This window comes from Callorhinus ursinus, unplaced genomic scaffold (assembly GCF_003265705.2).
Source record: "Callorhinus ursinus isolate GAN/ISIS: 27379988/994484 unplaced genomic scaffold, GSC_fseal_2.0 scaffold35, whole genome shotgun sequence".
Classification (NCBI taxonomy): domain Eukaryota; kingdom Metazoa; phylum Chordata; class Mammalia; order Carnivora; family Otariidae; genus Callorhinus; species Callorhinus ursinus.
The window spans coordinates 8,141,525-8,166,741 of NW_027397097.1; the positions used below are offsets into that span (position 1 = coordinate 8,141,525).

Below are 25,217 nucleotides of genomic sequence, written 5' to 3' on the forward strand. Positions count from 1 at the left end.
CATTAATTCTACGTTTTGGGGTTGTTAATGTCAGTTAACTGTACTGGTCTGTCAGGTTACTCCAGCCAGGAGAGGAAGAACAGTGGGGCTGCTCACTCCTCTGCAGGGCTGGAGCGAGAGGGGTTCTAGCATCTAGGACCCAGCCTGGCCTCTACGAGCCAGCGCCAACCCAGATTCGTCTCGTAGGGTGTTTCTACTGTAAAGTCCCTTCTCATCTCAAAAGCCACAGAGACTCCAAATGCCGTGAGAGAGGTGGAAAGCACATCCTCACCATCTCCAGCTTACAGAGGAGGGCACTCCTGGGCAGACAGAGAGAGGTACACAGTGGCTCAGAGCCAGACTGCTAGGGTTCACATCCCAGCTCTACCACTCCCCAGCTGTGTGCCTTGGGCATGCTACTTAACCTCTCTGTGCCTCATATGGGAAGTGGCTATAATAATTGTCCCTACCAGACAGGGTTATTGGGAGGACTGAATAAGTTAATATGTGCAAAATACTTAGAACAGGCTTAGCCCTTGGCTGCTATTATTATTATTATTATTATTATTATTATTACTATTATATTTCATTCTGGCCCAAGTTGTAGTTCTGGATTTTTCCACCCTACTCATACAGTTGCCTTTAGATAAAATGCCCCTGTTTAGCATTATATATTCACTCACTTAGTCACTGAACAAATATACACTAGGAATACTATGTGCCCAGATCTATGCTGCAAAGCAAGGTGACAACTGTTTTGTAGTTGTCCCAGAAAGGCAGAGGGGGCATCATTTTTGAACAGGTGTCTTCTAGTTTGAATCTCAGCCCTGCATGTACTAGGTATGAGCCAAGTCATCTGGGGCCTCACTTTGCTCATCTGTTAGATGGGGCGTTACTTATCTCCCTGCCACCCTGCCTCTCCTGAGGACCCCCATGGTCATCTGGGGGCCTGGAGAGGGAGCGAGTAGTGGGGTATTTTCCGAGCCCCGGCCCCCTCCAGCTCTGGCCAGCAGAAGGACAAGAGAGCAGTCCCTGAAGCAAAGGCTGGGGCAGTCCCGTGCTTGCCCAGAAACCTGAGCCCTCTTCAGAGAGAGGATTTTTATCGGCTTAGGCTCTGTGCCCACTCCAAGGGAGCATCACAAAGCACGGATTGGCCCCCTAAGAAGGCCAGGCCCCACAGACAGGCCAAGCGGCTGGAAACCAGCCTGTCTGCCTCGACCTTCCTCAGTTGCTCCAGCAATGGGCTGCCTTTCCTTGTCTTCCCATTTCATGAGCGCAAGAGAAGCGTGCTTATTTATTTATTTTTTTAATAGATTTTTTTTAAGGATTTTATTTATTTGAGAGAGAGAGAAAGCGGGGCCAGGGGCAGAAGGAGAGGGAGTGAGAGAATCTCAAGCAGACTCCATACTGAGCGTGGAGCCTGATGCAGGGGCTCAATCTCAACCTTGAGATCACGACCTGAGCCAAAATCAAGAGCTGGCTGCTTAACCGACTGAGCCACCCAGGCGCCCCCAGCAGAAGGGTGTTTAAATCAGAGCCTAGAGCTAAGAAGCAAATGGGAAGGGCCTGCAGATGATGGTTAGCACAATCTAGAAAAAGTCCAGGCTTAAAATACACAGTATGTGACAAACAATCAGATTTGCCTCCCCAGGGGGAGGCCCGGGGGCTACACGGAGAAAAACGTAATGCTGGGCCCTTTGCTGGACTGGGTACTTTACAGTTTATACAACACTGCCAGTCACGTGACTTCTGCTAACAGTGAAGTAGGTTCTATACCCTTACTTCAACAGAGAAGTGTGGCAGGCAGGCAGGCAGGCAGGCAGGAATGTGGGCTTCTGGCTCAGGAGTACTGACTTGGACAAGTGGTTTTGTGATCCCCGGCACACCAGTGCTGAATACAAACAGTGGGCATGTACTGGGCACCGGGTGTGGGCCTGAGGACACTTGCTGGCCAAATTGTTGCCATTTTTATATACACCGAGGCTCTGAGGGGCAAGGCTTTGCCCTAAGTCACACAGCTTACATGTAGGAGGCTAGGCTGCAGAGCTCCCCAGGAGAGGCTCATTTTGTCAGGCTGTATCCCAGAGGTGAGAAAGATCAGTTATACTCAGAGTTTAGGAGCAGCCCTGGAGCACGTGGGTGAAGCCCGGAAGCCCTGTACAAATACTTGTTATTCTCGTGGAGGAAATTAAGGCTCCCTGAGGGGAAACGATGTGTCTAAGTTCACCCAGCTGTCAAGGAGCAGACCGGGGCTTGATTCCAATATGCCCAGGCCCACTGCCCCTTGCGCCAGCCCGCAGCCGCTGTCTGGAACACCTGGCCGTACGCGACAAGCTGCAGGAGCAGTCACACTGATGATATTTAAATACCCGGCTATTTGAGAAATGTAGCAACAAGTGGTTGAGGATAAATGCCAAAACTCTCCCTGCTTAGGAACACCTCCTGGGGGCACGGAGATGTGTCAGTGTGACCGACGCTTCCCGCTTTAATGGAAACATGCAGACGCTCAGGCCCAATTACTCTAAAAATCTTGACTCCACCCCCTGCTCATCTCTGTTGCCCACACCACCTTTGCTGCTCGGGAGGGATGTGGTCACGTGTCTGGGACTCTGGGAACTTAGTCCCTTGGCCCGCTCGCCTTGGGACCTGCTGGCTCACGTGGCCACCTCTGCCCATTGTCATTCCCCCAACACCACCATGACCAGGTCCTGTGCTGCACATGAGGATCCTGACATGGTCTTTTTTCACGGTCTTACCCTGAAGGACTGCATCGTCTAGCGGGGGGAGCTGAGCCAGAAGCAGATAATCTCCATTCAAGATCCTGGGGGCGGCAGAGGAGTCAGGCTGGCTTCCTGGGGCACCTGACGCTTTCAAGAGTCTGAGGCTACAGTGGGAATCTGCCAGTCACTGGGAGAGGGGCGGAAGGGGGAGGAGTGGGCTGTGGGGTTCCAAGTCCTGACCCCTGTGCCAACCAGGGCACTTAATTGTTTTTTTTTTTAATCTAATTCACATATTGGGCCTCCACTTAGGATTTCATTTAAGCAATCAGATCCTTGACCAAAAACAAGTTAGAAAATCACCGCCTTAAGACATAGTCTCAACTTAGACTGGCCCAAATGAATGTTTTATATAGTATTGGCTTATCAGCCTGGCATAACTTGAGTCATCCCCTCTTCCTGTTTTCTCATTTAAAAAGTCTATCATAAATGGCTAATTTATTCCTTTACATGTATCTATTGATTATCTGTTATGAGCCAGACACCATCTTAAGTGCTGGAGATACAGAAAAATACATCTCTCACCCTGTCTGCATTCTCCTACCTTGCTGGAGCTTCTTCACAGCTTGCAAGGTGATTGTTCTAAGAAGGAAATCGGACTATAATCATGTCCCTGCACACAACATTCAACGGCTCCCTGTTGCCAGAAGCTTGGCTACTCCCAAGTACAGCCTTGAACTACAGACCAACAGCATCAGCATTATCTGGAGCTGATTAGAAATCAGAATCTCAGGTGCCACCTCAGACCTACCCTATCAGAATCGGAAATCAGATCCCCAGGTGATTCCCATGACTTCGGGATCTGAGGCTCACAGGACTGTAGGACGATAACATGGCCCTCCACACCCTGATACCTGTGTTACCTGTCTTGTCTCATCTCCACCTCTTTTCTCAAACACATTATACTCACTGCCAGTCTGTTCAGCCCACCTGTCCTCTCCTGCCTCCACATGGGGCCCTCTGCCTAGAACATTCTCCCCACCCCCACCTCCGCTACCAGCTACAATTCCTTCTTTTGTTGAAAGTCAGACTCAAATCCTACTGGAGCTTCCTCAGACCCCTTCTCCCCGCCCACCTGCAGGCTGACTCCATTGCCCCATCATCCCGTCACCTTCCCAGCCAGCCCAGTGTCTGAGAATCTGCTAGAGAGCTCAGTGCTCTGGAATTTGTCTCTGTCATTTAGGTGGGTGCCTGCCTCCTTCAAAAGATGATGAGCCCTGGGGCAAGGGATGGGCCTTTCCTTCTTTATAGCCACCCAATCGCTGTGCTGCCAGTCAGTGGTGATGCAGACAGGATTCAGAGTCGGCCTCAAGGAGCACCCCGTCTGGTGGGGCAGACTGGCTTTCAAAGCAATGAGGGCCAACATGTGTTCCTGATACAGCTTTGTGGAGACAAATGGATGGTTACCGAGCTGAACTCTTTTTTTTTAAAGATTTTATTTATTTATTTGAGAGAGAGAGAGATGGAGACAGAGATAGCGAGAGACACCACGAGTGGGGAGGAGGGGGAGAGGCAGGCTTCCCACTGAGCAGGGAGCCTGACGCGGGACTCGATCCCAGGACCCCTCGGTTAGGATCTGAGCCGAATGGCAGATGTTTAACTGACTAAGCCACCCAGGCACCCCTCTTTAAAAAAAAAAAAAGATTTATTTATTCATTTGAGAGAGACAGAGAGGGAAAGAGTAGGAGGGGCAGAGGGAGAGAGGATCTGAAGCAGACTCAGTGCTGAGCATAGAGCCCGACGTGGGGCTTGATCTCTTGACCCTGAGATCAGACCTGAGCGGGAACCAAGAGTCCAATGCTTAACTGACTGTGCCACCCAGGCGCCCCTGAACCGAACTATTTTTCGACGCCAATGGATCCAGGTGGCTTTGCCCTTTGGGCACATGGTTACTGGTTCCCCCTCTCCACCTCTCTTCCTGACAGACCTTCTCACTGTCCCCCGAGGGAGCACCCCTGGCTTCTGGACTGAGTTCTCAGGAGGCTGAGTCAGGTGTGCCAACTCAGCTTTGCTCTCCACTTCCTGGCCAGAGGAGACCTCTGCTTGGCCCCTGGCTGGCATGAGCATAGGAAATGAAATGCATATAGCCAGCCAGGCCTGGAAAGGAAGGGGGCTTCCTCATTTTGAAGGAAGGCAAGTAGTAGGTGGCCAAGGGCTATTATTCCCATCCTGGACACCAGCAGGCAAGTGAATAAATTAATTAAAGTCCTCAGTGACAGCATGAGGACTAATTAATTAAATTCATTACTTAATATATCCATGGAACATCTACTGAACACCCATGTGCCAGGCTGCTGAACTGGATATTTGGGACACACAGTTGTGTGACTTCTGGCCCCTGCCCTCAGCTGAGGTCATCTCAGCTCACAGGGGGCAGCTTGAGAGTCTGGAGGACTAGGATCTATCGCTTCCTGGCCCAGTAGTTTGCTCTGCTTCTACGAGCTTCATTCTCCCCATCTGTAATATGGGGACCACCGTCCCTGTGCTGTCTTACAAACTCAAGAGGCTCCAACAGAGTCACAAATCAAAGTGCTTAGTAAACTGTAAAGTGCTACACCACTGAGGTAGGCTACTGCAAGCGGCCAAGCCCAGAGCCATTCTCCGCCCCCTTTCCCACGCTATCATGACCCACTTTTGTTTGGGAAATCAACATGCTCAGCCCCAGGCAATAAATCATGATTTGGCTAAGGCACTCAAGCCTGTTTTTCTCTTTGGCAGATGCTCCATTTCCCAGCTTCTCTTGAACTAATGGTAATCCTGTGACCCAACGCTGGCCAATAGATGAAAAAGTAAGTTCACTGGCAGAGGAAGATTTTGGGCGGGTTGTAAGTGACAGCACTCATCTCCTTCACCTTGTCTTAAATGTGGTGGCCATCTTGGGACCATGAAGTGACAGGTATGAGGACCAATAATCACTTTGGAAGGATGGTGGAGTGGATCCAGTTTCCTTTCCCCTTTCCCAATTCCTGAGGCACCCATCCCACCAAGGCCCTATCCTCTCTCTCCTGTGTGGTGGCTACGACCTCTAACCAGATGCTATCTGATGGTGAACTCTGAGGGTCAAGCTGCTAAGATGGAAAAGTTGGGGGAGATGCTCATCCTGCAAACAGGTAGTTATGGTCCTACGTAGAAAGTCTTTGGAGCAAACAAGAGGGAGGCCCCAGCCAGGTGGGAATAGCATAGAGGTCAGAAAAGCCCAGGGAAGGGGTTGGAACTGCACCCCCTTGTTTCCGTTTCACAGGTGCAAATCTCATCTGCACAACTGTCCCAAAGACAGGGGTCATGCTGTCTCCTCTTAGGGCCTCCACTGCTCTCAACTCAGCAAACACGAAATCATTAAAACAAACAGGTGGCTATCTACGAAATGAGGCAAGAGATATGCTGAATGTCCACCAAATGAGGCACACGTCTGGCCTCATTTCATTCTACCAAGAGCCCTTACTTTACAGATAGGGAAACTGGAAGTGCAGGAGGTGACGTGACTTGCCCAAGGTCACGTATTTGAGTCCATGCCAGGGCAAGTCAGGTCTTCCTCAGGGTCTAGGCCTATGCTGTCCAACAGGGTGGCCACTAGCCACATGTAGCCAGTTAGATTTAAATTTCAAGTTAAAAGTACACACCAGACACCAGTACAAATTAAAAGTCACATCAGACACGTTTCAAAAATACAAAAGTTGCCTGCAGATCCAGTGAAGACCCAGGACATTTCCATCATGTCAGGAAGCACGATAGGACAGCATTGGTTCAGAAGCTTGGGATAATCAGAGAATAAGTCAGAGATCCCTGCCTGGAGAGCACAGGCCTGCACAGTGACCCAAGCATGGGGTCTGGAAATAGACAGCCTGGTTTGGATTGAAGAAGGATGTTTGGATTGAAGAAGGAGAAAGGAGGGGAGAGAACGTTCTCTGAGTGCCTAGGATGCACTAGTCACTGTACAGGGTGCTCATGTCTGCTAGACCATTTACCCCCATGCCAACGCTTACACCATGCCATCTCGTAATCTTGTGCGACACATGGAGAAACTGAGGCTCAGGACTGCAGAAATACTTGTCTAAGATCACAGACCAGGAGACAGCGGAGCTCGGATACGGACTCAGATCGGACTCCAAACCTAGGCCCATCTGCCATGCCTCTCTCTGCCAAGTGCCAGGTTTGAAGGCACTTCCTCCCCTCATTCTTTTCGGAAAGGAAGAGATGAATCTTTTCAGGAAGGAGAGCCAAATTCCAGTAGGGGTGGGGGGCGTTGCCCACATAGGCCCAGAGGGAGGCCCCTTCAGGGTAGCTCTGACTGTCTCCCCAGCCTGGGAGGCCAGGTCAAAGGGCAAACTCATTTTTTTCCTGGGCCTCCCTTCCTAGGCTGCACTGTTGTTATCAGAGACCTCTGTAAATCAGGCCCCAGTCACCTCTGGAGACTCGAGACCATGGGGGACGAGCTCCTGCTGTAAGAAGATCAAGCTGTTCAGGCTCTCCCAGGGAGCTTTTGGAAGCTTCAAAGGCAGAGGCCTGATTTACGAGGCTGCCAGTGGCTCCATGCGTCCCGGATCAGTGCCTGCACCAGCTCCAAGCTGAGCATTAGTCTGGGGATGGGTCAAGAGATCTGAGGCCAGCCCCGGCTCAGGGCCGGGCCTATTTCTTCTCCCGTGCATGATGGCTTGCAGTTAGCCACACCTGGTGGGAGCTGTGTCCATCTCCAAGCTCTGGATCAGCCTGGGCATTTTCCAGTCCTGCCTGATAGGAGATGAGGAGACAGGGTGAAGAAGCAGGGTCTGGCCACTCCTGGAAATGGGGTCCAGCTACAGTCAGGAAGCTCTCCCTACAGAAGCAGCCCTAGAGATGGCCTTCAGTCCCCATGGCGATCCTTCCAGGGAGCTAAGACTCTTCCCTCCTCACAGGAAGAAGTGCAAGTTCAGAGAGGTCAAGTGATGTGCCCGGGCGGTATGCAGCAGGCCAGGACTTGAACTCGGCTCTGCCACCCAAACCCCCGCTTCTAGTACTCTCTGCTTCTGCGTGCAGTCCCCCACACCTGGCAAGTCTTTCCTGACCATCAAAGAACAAAACTCACAACTTATTTCTTTAATAGGAAGGATACATTCTCCCCAACTCTTTCATAAGCTTGAGAGAGTAAGGAGAGGAGACTGGGAAGCCGGTAAAACGAAATGAGCTCCCTTGCCAGGGTGGACATGTGGGCCTGTGGCCTGCCAGGACTGCCATGGCCATGGTGATTTCTGGAGGTGTCTTCCAGCTTTGGGGCCCTACGGTAACTAGCCTGGTCCTCCTCACGGGAGGGGAGCAAACTCCCCAGTGCTTATGAGGCCTTACGTCTCCAGTTACAAGCAGTCATAGTCCGGCTTGCCATTTACACACACCCACCAAGGTGGTGCCAGGACAGCCAGTTATCACAATTTCTTTCACTAATTTGGCAAAGTAAGTATTTTTATCTGACTTGCAGAAGCTCAGAGGGGTTAATGCCCACAGCTCATAAGTAACAGAGCTAGGGTTCAACTGTATTTGCCTCTGGCCCCCTCTGCCCCCCATTGTGGCATTTAGCCTCTAACAATGGGCCAGCCCCGGTTAACCCAGCGAGGGTCTAAGATGGGCCCTATGACTGCTGCCTCTGCTTCTTCGCCACGTGGTGACTCACTCCAGGGTGACCACACACACGGTAGATGTTACAAGTGTGGGTTCTAGAGCCTGGGTCTGGACCCCACCACTGCTTCTTACCAGCTATGTGACTTCCTACAAGTACCTTGACCTCTCTGAGTCTGTTTCCTCTTCTGCAAAATGGGGATCCTGCCTATCCACCTCAGGGACCTCCTGCGATGAGGATCATCCCCAGGAAGCACCCGGCACCACACCGGCTTGTGTTAAGCCATGGACAAACGTTCACTGTCACGACCACTCTGCTTCCTCTGACGGGCGGCAGGGGCCTGACACTGAGTCCACAGTCAGCGAAGAAAGCCTGTTGCTTCACAGGGAGATGCATCCAGATGATGCAGTGCCAAAGTGTGGGGTAAAACTGCTGTAGTTACAGCGGGGAAATTTCCAGATGGAGCTCATCAACACAATCAGTCCAAGAGCCCAGGCCCCTGGGGAGTCCCCTCCACTCCCCCCACAGCTTGGGGCTCCCTTGCCTACAAGGCCCACCCGAACCAGGAAAGCGCCAACTCTCCCCTTCCCCTGGTGTGTTCAGAACTCCCCTGTGATCTGTTTTTTCAGGAAAGCAAAGCAGCTGTCTGGAAGGCACCCAGGGCAGCCATTCCCTGGGATGTGCAACCTCCTTCCCCCAAGGCTGGGCTGCCAGAAGGGCAAACCCAGCCAAACATATGGATCCTCAGCCCAGTAAAGTCAACAGCTGGCCCACTGGCTGACGTCTCCTCTGTTCCTCAGAATATTCTGGCAATAAGAAGACATAGTCTCAGCAACTTATAGAAAATTTCCCAAGATATCCCAGTCTCTGAGGGAACACTTTGTTCCTTTCTCACACATTTAAATCCCTCTTCTTGGAAGAACAATTATTCCAAGAGGCACACACACACTTTTAATTTGTTCATGTGTATGAGGAAATAAAATTTCAGTGATAAATTTAATAATAGCAATAACTAATATCTGTTTAGTATGTGCTAAGTGAAAAGTAACTATTTAATTTGTCATCTCATATAGTCCTCCCCACGACACTTGAGATGGGGCTCTCTTATCCCCATTTTATAGATGAGGAAACAACAATGTGGGCTGACCAGGGCAGGGCCGGCTGCTCATCAGTGGAGCTGATCTGAAGACCCCGGAGCCCAGGACCCCACTCCCTTCCCGGTGCCGGCTCCTCCAACCGCGCTGACGGGGTTAACCAGCTGGAGAGGTTTTCCTTCCTCGGCTATGTTGTCTTTTCTTCGGGTATGTGAGGTTGACAAAGAGAGGGTGCTTTTCACGGCTGGTGTCCATGACCCTGGAGGTTCAGGGAGGAACCCACAGTTGTTTCCGCACTTTCTACATGAACCACCCACTGATTTTCCAGCGTAGCTCAGCCCCCTCCCTGGGCCCAGAGCCCAGGAAACAAGCCTCGGAATTCAGCTCGTTCCCTCCTAGCGCAGACGTTTGGAAACTGAAATTTCCCACATTTTCACCACACAAAAGCCAGGTTGTATTTTTGTCCTCTTCAAAATATGCCAAAGGAATTTTTTTCCTCCTGAACTTTCTCCAAAAATAAATAGAAAAAGTGAACACCATTTTGCCCTGTAAGCTGAGACGAGGAAAATCGACACTTGGGGTGGCATTTCTAAGACGTTACGGAAGAGGGAACGTGTGGATCTGTCTCAACGCCATTTGGCAACCTTGGGGAGGCATTACACAGTATTTCTCACCCAACACCCCCCACCCCCACCCCCAGCAGGCTCCCATGCACGTGTGCCTTTTTCTTTAAAACCGGATCTGAAACAGGTAAGAGGCCTTCGTAAATGAACATTGCCTGGCCCGCAAATCTGAGTTAACCGCAACCAAATAAAACATTAAAAATACACAGAGAATTTAGTGAAACCAAGAAGACAGTGGCTCAAGATATAGTAAACTGGTAGCACAAAGGTGGGGCCCAAGGCGAGGAAGGGAAGCGCTGATCCTACAGCCCCTGCCAAGAACTGAGTGTAATTGTCAAGGTGCAGGGATTATTCTCAACTCACGGAATCGTTCGTCCTCCGGGCTGTCTGCCGTGTTGGTCGGGGCTGTCCAGGCCCCGGGGTCCGCACCTTCAAAAGCCTCCACGCCCGTCTCCTGTGTCTCCCCCGCCCCACAGCCCGGCTCAGTGAGAATCATCTTTCATGAACACTGTTTGATCACCTCTCTCCCGGCTTCCCTCGTCCTCCAAGCCAAACCCCTAGCTCTGCCCCCAGGACCCTTCTCCCAGCCCCTGGCTCCTGGAAGCCTCCTCCCCCACCTCACTCCTCATTCCCCAGGAATTTGCTTCAAGCAAGGCACCTGGCTGTGTGCTGTCCTCCACTCAACACAGCCAGAGAATCTCCAGGTAGGAAGCCCAGCCTGGGCTCCCATCCATTTCCACCCACTCTTCTGGGGGTGGTGGTGGTGGGGCCTTGCCCTACAGGCACGCCCGCAGAGAAGCATCTCAAACTTGTTCCTGCCCTTCTAGGAACAAGGCGCTCACTCACTCCCATAAGGAAGAGGAGCAGAAAGAGGACTAGGCTGGCAAAGGAAAGTCTGCATTCACCCCTGTCTCTCCCAGTTCCAGCTGTGCCGGGCTGGGCAAGTGATAGGCCCTCTCTGGGGCTCACCCTCCATCTGCAAAATGCCGCTAGCAAGTCCTACCTCACAGGCATTGAAAACATCATGGACATCATCCTCATTATCTCAAGACAATTTCAGTGTGAAAAGAACATGGTGTTGTAGCTAGAAAGATCCAGACTCTAATCCTAACTTCAGAACTTGGGGAGATGAGTTAACTTCTCTGAACCTCACTTTCCCCAAAGGTCACGTGGGGATAAAAACTCCCTCAAAGGGTGACTGTCCACACTGAATGAGATGATACCCATAGGAAGGCTTTATAAACTGTTTACTTGGTACAAATGTATGCATTTGTATGAGCTAAAACCTGCTGAGCTAAAACCTGCCTCCTGGTAATTCATCCCAGGGCTGCTCTGGTGCCCCAGACATCACACAGCACCATTCCAACCTTGCCATCCAAGTCTCTAGGCCTGCCCTGGTCTTGTCTGAGCAGCCTCATCCCTCAGCCATTCCCAGGGTGGGTCAGGGGGTATCTCTGGTTTGCTTCCGGCAGCACCTGGCTTCCCTTCCTGGTGGGGCTACATTTGGGAGAGTGCTACTGGGGTTTTCTGCATTGGGGATCTAGCCCCAGTGCCTTTGCACGAGCCCCTCTCTCCTTTACAAAGGCTTCCTGAAGTCTTTTTGTGCAGCATCCCATCCCACAGGACATGCCCTTTGCCCTGTCATGCCTCATGCCATGAATTTAAGGTCTGTGGACACTTAGGTCATAGACTTGGTGGCCTCTCTACCTGTGTGACCCTGAACTGGTCATTTCCCCTCCCACTGGACCTTGCTCCCCTAGAAGGAAGATGAAGAGGTAGACGATATCATCATTGGACCTATTCAATGGAACTATTATATACAGATTTTTACCAGTTGAATTTGACTTTAAACTCTCCTCTACTTTCCCCTTGAACTTTTCAGCAGAGCTCTTCAGGGATCTAGAAAGAATCTGGACTAGAGCCCGTCAGAGCTGACAGCCTCTGCATCTACGTGCTCTTTAAGATTGGGGCTGGGCCCTCAGAGACCTTTTTTAAACCCGATGTTAAGCCCCAACTGGCAATGGCGACTGTTGTTTCCAACATGCCTGACAGAAAACACGGACAGTCCTGCTGCCACGACTTAGTTCTTGTCACTCTGCATCCTTTATCTGCCTAATTAATGAACACCTATATACAACCCTCACGGGCATCCATACAGGTTTTAATGGTTGCAGAGCACTCTGGTTTTCATGCATCTGTGAAGCCATTTGCTGCCCCCAATCTGGGAAGACACTGTTCAGAGCATTTTAGTCGCAGTAAAGGGCCACCTGGCTGAACACTTTCATCCCAGGGCTGACATTCATCTCTCCAGAAATCTGTACTTGGTACTCAGGTGGAGCTGGTGGAGCAGGGACACTGTCCTTATATCCCTTCTGAGCACCTGTTTCCTTGCCTGTGGGGGATGGGGGCTTCTGTGAGCGCCAGATGACATAACAAATATGACGCAACAGCATCTTGCACACAGTCAGCCGTCATTTTGCTCTTTCCACAACTTTGTCCAAAAAACGCCATCACCCTTCCCCTCCCTGCCCCCTCCTACCCCATCAGTGACATCTGGTGGCAGACCAGGGTAACTACAGGTGTGAGGACCCAAAGCTCCAGACCCTTTCGGAGCCCAGCCCACCTCATTTCAGGGATCGCGGTGATGACAAGCATCGCCAGCCAGGATCTGCCTCAGCTTTTCCACACACCTCCATGTTTACCATCTAACTTTATCCCAGCCCTAACTTTTAAAGGAGAGTAGGTTAGTAACAGTAAGGAAGGGAGGATCAAGAGCCAGTGGTGGGGCATGGGTAAGACCTGCCCTAGACATTAATTCCTTGAGATCAGGGAATTTCCCACCATATCCCCTGTACCTGTGACACTGCTGGGAACCCGGTAAGTGCTCAGGAAATATGTGTAAAACAAATGACAACTTTAGGAAACCTGAGATTATGCAAGTCCCTTTCCCGTTCGGAAGTCCACGTGGTAAAAGGGCTTGTCCTAGGGGACACAGTGACAACACTGTTCCAGGAAGGAGTTTAACGGGACACACTATCCATTTCCTCCCAAGGTGTGCGGATGACTTCCCAACCTCCCATTCTCCTTAAGTGGAAAAGGAGTCCGCCTGGGTCCTCTGTCTCTTCTTCAGGCCCTTCCCCACTCCTCAGAAAAGGTCACACCAGCTAGATGTAGGGCCAGGAGCAAGGGCGGAAGCACAAGAGGCATGCAGGCTGTGGCCGGGGAGAATATTTTGCCGAGAAAGGGTGGAAAAGTGGTCCAGGACTACGTTGTGAACTGAATGTTCATTGCCCCTCAAAATTCATATGTTGCAACCTAATTCCCAAGGTGGTGTTACTAGGAGGTGGGGCCTTTGGGAGGTGATTAGGTCATGAGGGTGGGGCCTTCATGAAGGGGAATTGTGCCCTTATAAGAAAGACCCCACAGAGCGCCCTCACTCCTTCTGCCATGTGAGGTCACAGCGAAAAAAAAACAGTGGGCTCTCACCAAGTACTGGATCTGCCAGAAGGCCTTGATCGTGTACCTCCAGCTTCTAGAACTGAGAGAAATAAATGTCTGTTGTTTATTAGCCATCCAGTTCATGGTATTTTGTTATAGTTGTCCACACTGACCAAGACAAAGAAAAGCAAGAGACTAACTACAGGAGAACAGTGACCTGACATTAAGGGGTGGGGGTGGGGCCCCACAGGGCTTTGAAGGTAGTATCATGTTCTGTTTCTTAAGCTAGACGATAGGGACATGGGAGTTGATCATTATTCTTTAAACTGTACACATTTGTTATAAATACTTTTCACTATGAAAGAATATAATTATGAAAAAATTTCATACTAAATATTTATAAAAAAAATAGAAGCTGATGTCTGTAAATGCAGCGAAGGGGACACAGAAAAGGCAGATTTCAGGAAGTTTTGCTATGGATTTGGTGTCTCTTGCAACATCTGACAAATGGAAGTGGAAGTCTCGAGTTATTCTGAAATTATTTCTGTTGATTAGACTGTGTCTTGACCTCGGCACACCCCAGGGCTGGCACACAGGGGTCATGGCTTTATTGCCCCTACAATGTAGACTTGACTTTGAAACCCACTGACAAGGCTGAGTGACTCTTGATCAATGGAAGCAGAATTCAAGAAACAGCTGCATCCCATAGCGCTGAATAATCCTGAGCAGGTGCCTTCACTTCTCTGGGCTCCTTGTGTTACGTAGATAAACTATACTCTCCACCTCACCTCCCTTCCAGGGCTGGTGTGAAGATTAAATGAGAACATGCAAATGAAGGTACTTTGTAAAGCAGAAAACACGGTATAACTGTAGGATGACTATTACCATAACTACTCCTGGCAGAAAAGTACTCCAAAAATGACATAAAGTGCCCCCCAAATATGAGGCATTTGTATTATGACTGGGCATAACTTTCCGCCAAGGTTTTCTGGAACAGAATCAAGTTCTCATGCTACTCCAGCCAAAACAGGTGGAAAGTACAATTAGCATCCGACTTCTGGATCCACAAGATTTATGATGAGAGGCCGCAGAGCACCACGCCTACTAACCGACTCCAGCCCAGACGGCGTGTGTCCATATCCCAACACCACCGCTGACTCGTGGGACCAAGTATGACCTTGGGCAAGTTACTTCTCTAAGACCCAGTCAGTTCTTCCATGTGTCAAATGGGGACAATAACAGCCACTTCACATCAGTCTTATGAGGATTAAATGAGTTCCTATGTAAAGTGCTTGAAACAGTGCTGAGTATGGAGTAAGCTCAACATCAGCACAGTATAGCTTCCACATCCTTTGGGGAAAACTGAACAGAAAGAAATAGGCAACAACTGCAGTCATCAATCCGAAAGCTGGGTTAGACACTTGGAAGGACTTTCTGGCAAAGTTGCATAGTGCTCATCACGGAATTTGGAGGATCTCCAGTTAGCGCCTTCTTGGCCAACTGCAAGCTGGTGAGATGGAGATATTTTCAGCAAGCTGAGGCTCCAACACTCTTCAGAAATACAAGCAATATGGTGCCTGGGTGGCTCAGTTGTTAAGTGTCTGCCTTCGGCTCAGGTCATGATCCCAGGGTCCTGGGATCGAACCCCGCATCAGGCTCCCTGCTCGGCGGGAAGCCTGCTTCTCCCTCTCCCACTCCCCCTGCTTGTGTTCCCTCTCTCGCTGTGTCTCTCTCTGTCAAATAAATAAATAAAATCTTTAAAAAAAAGAAAAAGAAATACAAGCAATAGAACTCTGCATCCAGTAGAAGCCAGAGCTGAGCTAGGTAAAGGCTTGGAAAATGCTGACAATTGACCTACAGCCTTGTCCCCTCAGTGGACCTGTATATGACTCCGTGGGGTGTCACGAGGGTTCAAGGAACAACACATGTGAAGCATTTAGATGGTGCCAGGCAGTCAGAAAGCACTGTGGTTATTGCTACTTCTTTTGTCCGTCCACCTGTCTATCTACCCATCCTCAAGTGATCATTCTACAGCAGTACCATCCATAAGAAATTTCTGTCTTCATACACATGTTCTGTATTTGCACTGTCCCTATGTCCAACTCCCCGAGCACTGGAAATGTGACCAGAGTGACTGAGGAACTGAGGTTTTCACTTTTCTTTTCAGGTGTTCTCATGGCTTTTAAAAGAGCTATGCAATTTTAATGAATTTAAATAGCCACCTCTGACCGGTGGCTACCATACTGGAAAGCACAGGATGGAGCTGTGTCACTTCTTGGCTTAAAATCTTTCCAGGTCTTCAATCCCTTTGCAATAGTTCCAAGGTCCAGCTCCATGTCCAGATGAGGGGTGCTCTCTGTGCACACCCTGCCCTGTAACCACCGTTCCACACCATTCCCTGCACACACTGGCTTGTGCCTTTATCCCTCCTCTCTGAGTGCTCTTCCTGCCTTGTCTGCACGAGAATATCTTCCAGAAGCTCTTTCCCACCCAAGCACAGATCAAGGGTACCACCTCTGGCTTCCCCAGCTTCCAGGGCTTCTCCTCACCCTGACATTAACCCAGCGGGGTTGTACTTGGCTGGTTACAGTCCCATCTCCCTTTCTGGTCCCTGAGAAACTAACCAGGGACTAACTCCCTGAGGACTAACCAGGGCCCCTGTTGTAAGCATTTCTGTACCCTGGCCCCCCGCATAAGGCTTGGCTATGGCTGGTGCTCTGGGTGCACAGAGATCCAGCAGAACACAGTCCATCCTCACATCCACACATCCAGACCCCACAATGCCCACCCCCCGTCAGGAGGAAGGACTGATTTCCACCAGGGCCTCCCACTTCCCAAGGCTGGTCCTTTTTGTATTTTTCCCATGTGTCACTGTGATTCATCAGCCCCAAGACGCCGGCACTTGCAAGAATTGTCATCAATTCCGTAGCAGCCTCTTTGAGAAAAGAAAACAAAGCACAATGTGTAAATGACACATTGATTGTAATGACACTTTCTGCTTTCAGAAACATCAAAATGTAAAGAAAAAAAAATTGCCTCCAGGGGGGCGAGGCAAACCATGAGCTGGCCTTTCGGGTGACGCCCCTCTGGAGAATCAGTCACAGGTGGCAGCTGGAGGGCACCTTCTGCAGCTCCTCACTCTTACCCCACCTGCTCTCGGACTGGTTCCCCAGGACAGGAGCGTGCACCTGTGTCCTAGGAGCTTCCGAGGGGATCAAACAGATATCTGAATACAGTTTTTTATCTGATTATAGAAATAAGACATGGGTATTGTACAAAATTCTCTTTCGTTGCAAGGCCTTTGCGTTGGCTGTTCCTTCTTCCTAGAGCACTCGTATCCCAGATTTCATCTGCTGTCTCTCTCTTATTTGTCGGATCTCATTTAAATGGGCCCCCCTCTAGGACCTCCCCCCCCGCCCCCGCCGCCAGACCATCAGAAGTTGGTCTTCCCTCCCTGCATCAGTGTCTCTCAAATTCACAATCTCGTTTTGCTCCCCAGCACCTGTCAGCATTTGGGAATTAATTGTGTATTTTCCATTCTTTGTCTCTTCCCCAAAAGACTGGAAGCTTCTCAAAAGCAAGGATTTTGCATAGTAGGTACTCAAGAAATTTTTGCGAGTAACAGAAAATACGGAAAAAATAAAAAATAAATAAAAATACAAAAAATACAGAAAAGCATAAAGCACATGTAGAGACCACCCCGCCCCCCGGCTTCCCCATGACTCAGTATCACAACCAGCATCCATGCACACCACTCCCAGGCCCTTTCTGCACCTGCGTCTGCTCACATACGGTCATTTCTTTTTTTCTGAAGACGCAACATCTTTATTTACATTGCTTTGTAATCTGCTTTTTCCCCCTCCACTTACTATATACAAACATCTTCCACAACCATCTACGTAGCTGGGTATCACGGTTTTTAAAGAGGGCCTACCATTTCCTGGCATGGAGTAGCCCGATTTGCTTCACCAGCCCCTACGGGTGGCATAGAGGGTGTTCCAGTCCTCCCGTTATGACACGCAATGCTGCAAAGAAACATCTCTGTGCAAATACCTCTGCAAGAGAGTCTACTTAGGTCCATTAAAGTGTCATTACTGGGTCAGAGGGTATGTACATTTTACGGGACTTTGGGTAAACAGTCAGAATGGGACACTTTTCAGGTGAGGAATCCTGCCGTGAACGAGAAGGTTGCAAGGTTCACAGGGAATTGAGGAGAAGAAAGGACACCGGCTCATGTCCATCACTTGGGCAACTACTACTATCTAATTTGGAGAGATTTATAAAGTCCCCCAGGGACCCAGCACTCAGGGCCCAGCAGCCCTGCGAAGGCCTAAGTCCTTCCTGAACAGCCTCATGGAGCTCTTGACTCAGCCAGTATAGGCTTGATTGTCCTAGGCTTATGCTAGACATTCTTTTTGAAAAAATGAACTGTCTCGAAAGGTTGAACTGTCTTGAAATGTTATATCTTGAAACCTATATACACATGCACATGCTAGTAAAGTGCAGTTTATAATTATATCCTATGATCATCCTTGACTGAACCCACAGGTGTGAGCTACCAACTAACCCCAATTTCAGTTCAGAAGGGTGAAATCACTATTTCCTACCCCTTAACCTATTTAATAGCTGCTGTAAAAGCAATGAATATTGTTTGGCGACATCTGGAACTCCATCTGGGTCACTGCTTCCTTGCAATTTGTATCACCTGCGTCTCCAAGCAAATCCAGTCTGATGGTGGGTACAACCCTCCAGTCTGGAAACCCAGGAACAAAGGATGTGTGAAAACACAGACTTCACCAGCCTCTAAGATTCATGCTGTTAGAATCCAATTCTCCCTGCCCCTCCCAGCTCTGGATTCAACAGCCTTCACTGCTGTCAGATACCAGTGGTGCTGATCCTTCACATGTAAAGAGCACAGTGCAGGCTATGATCCACACACCAACCTTTCTTGCACCTGATCCTCACAAGAGCCTTGGGAGGTTGGCCTAGAGGGCTTTATTGCAGTAATCCTTATTTTGCAAATGAGTCAAGTGAGGCTCAGGGCAGGGAAGGACATGTTTATACAGCAAAGAGGAGGAAGTTACTGTGTGGAAGTTACTCCCACATAGGGATGGATGACTCCCATCCCCATGTTATAGATGAGGAAGCTGAGGCAGTGAATGGTTCGTGAATTTTCTCAGGGCCCTAGAAGTACTAAGTTGGCAGTGCTGGGATTTGAACTCAAGCACTCTGGCCCCAGAATCTCTCTCATAACCACCATACCATGCTACCTCAGAACAACGAATTGCTTTTTACTATGTACACAAAAGTGTAGCTGTACGTTACTTGACATAGTAATGCTAATTGTGATCATGATAGTAATAATGTGAAAAATACAAGTAGGCAACTCCCTCTGTGATGCTTCTGGAAAACTTAAGAGTGCCCACCCACGTTTCAAAGCGAGACCTTCTCCTTATCCATTTGCCCATCCCCTCTCCACCCCCCATGCTCCCTCCACCTGGAACACTTTCCCTCTCTTGTCTGACTGCAAGCTTTGTCCTTCAACATGCAGCTTGAATGTCGCTAGCTCTGGGACCGCTTCTCAGATGATGTCTCCTGTCACAGTTGGTCACCGTTCCCTGGGTCAATGTTAATGGCAGGCTTTGACATTGTATCCCATGAGGAGGACGAAAAAGAAGATGATGATTTTGCTGGAGGAACCCTCTCTTAACCAATGAGGCCCAAGACTAAGATCAGCCATTAATTACTTCACTGAGGCAACGGACATGTCTATTTAATGTCTCCAGTGCCACAGTCATTTATGGAGTGCTTTCTTGGTGCCTGTTACTACACTTAGTAAGTGTCACCCCTATCTGAGCAGGGAGGACCCTGGCTTGGGGAAGTCAGGTAATTTGTCCAAGGTCACACAACCAACTAAGTGGTAAAGCTGGGGCCTGCAACCAGCTTCTCAAATCCCTTCTCCCAAGGCAAGTGCTTCTTGTAACTGTCATAGTAAAAATGATTCCAGCAAGGATCAGTAGTAGGTCCAGGGTGGGGAGGGGAGAAGGTCTGATGAAGAACAGGATATTTACATAGCCTTGAAGTATCTCCCTATAAAATTCTTATTTATTGCAAAGGAAAACCTGGCAACAGAAGAATTGGAAACCATCTGTGATGGTAAGTTTTATGTGTTCTTGGCGAGGATGTGGCACCCAGTTATTCAATCAAACATTCTGGCTGATGCTGTGCCAGTGTTTTGTAGATACGGTTAACATCTAGAATCATTTGACCTTCAGTAAATAAGGAGATTATCCTCAGCCATGTGGGTGGGCCGCATCCAATCAGTTGAAGGACTCCAGAACAACAACCAAGGTTTCTCAGAGAAAGAAATTCTCCCTTGGACCTCAAGGCGGAAGCATCACTTCCTGCCTGAACTTCCAGGCTGCTGACCTGCCCTACAATTGTGTGAGCCAAATCCTTAAACTAAATCTCTCATTCTCTCTCTCTCCATCTCTCTATATATACACACATACACACGTATATATAAAGCATGTATATGTAAATGTCTTCACACACACAGACCTGTGATTCATTACATAGTGTGTATACGTGCATAAATGTATATACATAGAGAAATGATATGCCATCTTAACGAAGTGGTCAAAACAACATCACCAATAAGGGGCAAAAGGGCATCATGTGCCTCCAAATGTTATACCCTTAGAGGGACACATCATTTAGGTGGTATCACTTTTGTCATTGGAAACAGTAAAAATCAAACAATAACAAAGGTCTCTCTCTTCTCAGGTGCTCCCGAGCTGACAGTGACACTGGCCACCAGCCCGGGGGACCATCATGCACCTGGCCCAGAAATGGGCTCACACTTGGTGCATGTGTTCAGATGAGGGTCTGCTCTCTGTCTGTCCTCCCTTCTCTCCGGCCCCCTCCCCCCAGACTGGAAAACACTCATAGTTGGTAAGTTCCTCTCTACCACCCAGCAGGCCCAGCATAATTCTGTCGCCTCCATTTTAGGATGCCAGGAGAGCAGTGACTCACTTTGCACACATCTGTGGATTCCTGTCAGAGCTGGTTATCTGTCTAAGGAGGGATGTTAACATTTATGGCAGCAAGCAGGGACGTGTGACAGTTCAAGAAAGCAAGGTGCCAGCTACCTTTCGGAGCTGCAGGTGGTTTTTATGAAAGCGGAATATTGCCCACTTAGTATTTATTTCACTTTTTATTTTTAAAATGTGATTAATATAGCTCGCCAATAAATTTGGCCAGGCACACATATTTATGAGGCATTCTTGGCAGGGCCCTAATTGCTCTGAGGACAGAGGCAGCCGGTGAAGTGAGCTTCTTCCAGCCTGAATGTGAACCAGCCTCATTTTACGGGCTTCTGAGGTAGCGGTTCTCGTCACGAGTGCCTGGGGGACCATCACAGGAGGCTTCTAGCAAGGAAGCAAGGGTAGAGAAGACGGACAGAGCCCGAGAGGCTGGCTGTGCTGGGCCGTGGAGAGAGCCCAGGCAGGGAGGCTGGGGTTCTGTGCCCAGCCCAGCCACGCGAGCTCGGTGAGCTGGGCAACCCCTCGACCCCTCTATTTCCCCACATTGAAAGGTGACAAAGGGTCGCTGCGAGGGGGTAATAAGTACACATTTGGACAGGGCCATACAGTGCCTTACAAATAATAGGCACTTGGATATGTGAAGTTTCACGTGTTTAAGACAATGGCCTGTGGAGCAAAGCTTGGTTTTGAAACCTTGCTCTCTCACTTACTAGCAACTCTGGGCAATTACTGAATTTCTCTGTGCCTCGGTTCCCTCAGCCACAAAATGGGCAAAACGACAGGGCTGCAGAAGGGATTAAAGGAGATAATCCACACCTGGAGCTCTGCTGGTACCCAAAAGAGCTGCTATTATTATTATTATTATTATTATTATTATTATTACTGTTGTTGTTCTTTCTTCCCTTGCCTTACACCTGCCTCCTTCTGTGGTCTGGCCCGGAAGACATTTCCTGCTGGTGAATTCCTACTCCCCCTTTGAAGCCTAGTTTAAATATCACCTCTTCTGTGAAGTCCTCTGTGATCCCTTCAGTAGAAATAGTAACATCCCCGCTGTGTGCAGCCGAGACACTTTGTACATCCATCTCCACGGTGGTCATGCCCACAGCCTGATGCGCCTCCCCCCCACCCCCGTTTTACAGGAGGGGCCCACCTTCAGGGGAGGACCAGGTTTCTCCCTTGCTGACCAACCCTTGCCAACTCACGGCATACAGAGAAGAGGATAGTTTTGGTCTGGCAGCCCCATCCCTAACTATGCTGTGGCAGGCGGGATCCACAGCTGCAACCCCCATGACTCATTTCCAGCACGCTGGACACCCTGGGGGGGTAAGTTCTGGCCTGCTGCCTAGAGGCACGGCCCAGCACTCAGGAGGTGCTGGGGGACTGTGTGCTGCTGAAAGAAGGGTCATGGGGATTGTCTTAGTGGCTGCCACCTCTCCCTGCCAACAGTTTGAGCAGGACCAGGTGACAGTGTTGGATTATGAGAGTAAAGAACTATCTTATGGGGGCTCCTGGATCCACAAGGTGAAGCAGAGACCAGAGACCCTGTCAGGCCTATGGGGATGTACATTTCAGGTGAGTTCCAAAGTTCAGGCCAAAGAAGAGGTTGTCCGGCTCCATAGGCTCCTCATGCCACAGGATGGGTGGGGTGTGTCGACTTCAGAGGGGTGACAGTGGGATCCGGGACAGAGTATCTGAGACAGGCCCTAGGTCAGCAAAACACCAGACCCCGCTTTCCCAGGCTATTAAGCCATGGCCATGTTCCTGGGATCTCCCTTCTTCTTTCAGGGCTAACTCATTCACCAAAAGGATGCCTCCTCAGTGTGCCAGGACCTGTGTTCTGCTGATGGGACACAGAGATGGGTTAGACTGCGGGCCCACCCTCAGGAGCCCACTCTCTTGTGGGGAAACTGCTAGGAAAACCCAAATACAATATGCTGCAACACATGCCACAGATGTCACGTCCACAGAGGACACGGGTCATATAGAGAAAGGGGGGGGTAGTGGGGTTTCAAGGAAGACCTCAGAGAGGACACAGAAAGCAGTGCCAAAGTGGGGCTTTGAAGGAATTTGCTAGATGGAATCAGTGAGAGAAAAGCACTGCAGGCAGAGGGATCGCACAATGATACGGAGTTACGAAAACCACCGTCTGTGTGGGGGACTCGAAGTGCATGGTGGAGGGGGCGAGGTGTGAGCAGAGAGAGGCAGGGTGGGTGATGAGCCACAGAAGTAAGACGCAACCTGCCCCAGCCACTGTGTGGGCTGCAGAGGAGGTGTCCTCCTGCCCAACCATGAACCCATGCTGCTGTGAGCAGTAACGTCTTTGAATACGTACAGAGGACACATTTACTCACGTGAGGATACCTGTATCTGCCAATTTGTATATGCTCATGTATACATAATAGGAACAATTAAATTCTAGAATACGGGTGGTTGAGCTCTGAGATACAAGGAAATTCTTAGAGACTCAGGTAGAGTTCAGTATGGTGGGGATTTTGGTATGGTGGAGAGTATGGTGGGGGGGGGCACAGGGAGTGCTGTGAATTGAGAAAAAGAAGCCTGCTTTCAGTCTCTGTTCTAGGGATACTGCATATCATTGGGCAGGTTGTTCACTGCCCAAGGACATACAGCTGAGGGGGGGTGATTCAGGGCTGGACTCCTGCGTTTCCTTGGGGACAGGAGGTGCACCATTTCCTAATTCACACAAAGGGGCTACCTGGGCACTGCTCGGTCAGACCAGCTGCAGTGAAGTAGAGATTCTTTGAAATGGGAGAACTGGCTCAGATGACTTCCCAAGTTCCTTCCAGCACTAATCCTACACACACACACACACACACACACACACACACACACACACAACACTCAGGTAAGCTGACTTGGTTTCCTTGTTGGTCAAGGAGGGTCATTCCTACAGCATCATCTTTTGGTTTCGCCAGGCTGGACTCCCCTCCTCTCTGCTTTCCTCTTCCTTCCAGGCAGGGCCCCTGTCTCCCCCAGCGAACTTGCCAGCCCCTCCTCCCCGCCTCTCCACTCCGCACTCCCAGGTCACTTACTCTTTCTCTGTCCTCTGAGCACCACATGGCCCTCCCTGATTCAGAGGAAGATAGAGGTCAGATCTCACTTCCATCAAGCACCAACTTGCCCTAAGGAAGAAGAGACACTCAAGAGGGAATTCTTAAACCCTCGCTGGTCTTAGCAATTTTCAAGCCTCTATTCAGAGTGAATGACCCTTTTGGAGGGGAGTGTCAGCTGACTGCGAAGGCAAATGAGATGCACTTAATGGCTGTGCAAAAGGGACGATGAACATCTACTTTATTTTATTGTTGCTGTGAGTGAGAAAGCAGCCAGCCTTGAGGGGGCAGAGTTGGCTGGGGGTCAGGGGATAACTGGATGTCTTTCAGGAGGGAGGAGGAAGAGAAGAGAGAGGGCTGTCTTGGAGCTGATCCAAGACCCAGGCAAGCAAAGCCTGGAGAAGAAAATTCATGCCCCTCATACCCTGATTATCTGAACTTCGTGGGATTCTGTCTGAGTTACTCCCCCACCTATGGGACTGGTGGTGTGAGTGTGGGTGGGGGAGGGGGGAATTCAGATTTCATGAAATCCATTTTAATCACCTTCTGCAATCCACAACACTCTGTAATTACAAGGCTCTTATGCTCAAGTAGAAAAAAAACTCACCGAGAAAGCAACATTAAGCTTGGGAGCGGAAACATGAAAATTCATGAAATGCACAATTAAGGATCCAATGACAATGTTAACTCTCCCCTTTGCAGGCGCAGGCACTGCAGATTATCAACAAATGGGCAAATCTAAACCCCAAGGCATCTGCCACCGATATTGGGAAACCTCACCCCGCCATAACTGCTCTCTCCATGGCTTTCCATTTGCTATTGCCCAAGGTTGTCCTGGGGCCCAGCTTAGGGAGTAAGAGCCCTGGGGGAGGGAGGAAAGGCAGGTCTGCCTTAGAGGGGAGAAGCCAAAGAGTTGCGTTTGAGAAATGACCCAATGCTTGCTGTCACCTGCAGAATCTACAAAAGACATGGCCAGACCTTCATGTTGTCTCCCACTAATCAAGGGAATTCAAGAGGAGTAGAGATTGTGGTCACCTCCCATCAGGGTGGCTTCAGCTCTCAAACTGTCCTTTTTCTACTCTTACCCCTAAACCCTTAATCCAGGGCCTTCCTGGTTTTCTCTTCCAGGACCCCAACTCTACCTCTATCTCATCCTTACTGCCAACCCCATGCCCCTAGTCCACTCTGTAAACTGGCTTCAGGCCAATCTCCCTAAGCATCCATTTAAGAAGTACCCCCGTTCCTGCCTCTTACAATGTCATGTGAATAAAGAAGGACAAAATTACAGATGAAGTATGATCTTCACTATGTTACATCAGAAAAAAAAGAGATAAGGAAATTAACCAAATGTTCACTGGTTCTTTTTGGATTTGGTGCCTGTAGGGTGGGAGATAGGAGAAAAAAAGAGATTAATAGGGCTTTATACCTTTTTTACTTGTGCAAATTTTCACAGTGAGTGTAAGTTTACAATCAGGAAAAAAATGAGATAAATTTTAAATGTCACCTCTGTTCAAAATCCTTCTGTAGTTCCTTTTTCTACATGACAAAATAGAAACTCCGAGCCTAGTATTTACAACCTGCTAAGATCTGCTCCTCAATGTATGA

The 25,217-nt window shown here is 49.5% G+C and overlaps 1 protein-coding gene across 2 annotated transcripts in view; it reads right to left on the minus strand.

Annotated features, from left to right (window-relative positions):
* TENM4 (teneurin transmembrane protein 4) overlaps positions 1-25,217 on the minus strand; it is a 714,583-nt gene that overhangs the window by 391,045 nt on the left and 298,321 nt on the right. Inside the window, exon 1 of one of the 2 annotated variants that reach the window (XM_073879779.1) lies at positions 10,424-10,526. The exons of the other annotated variant lie outside the window; for it this stretch is intronic. The gene's annotated coding sequence lies outside the window, so the exon portion shown is untranslated. Of the gene's footprint in view, positions 1-10,423; positions 10,527-25,217 lie in introns of those variants that run through there. 2 annotated transcript variants of the gene reach the window in all.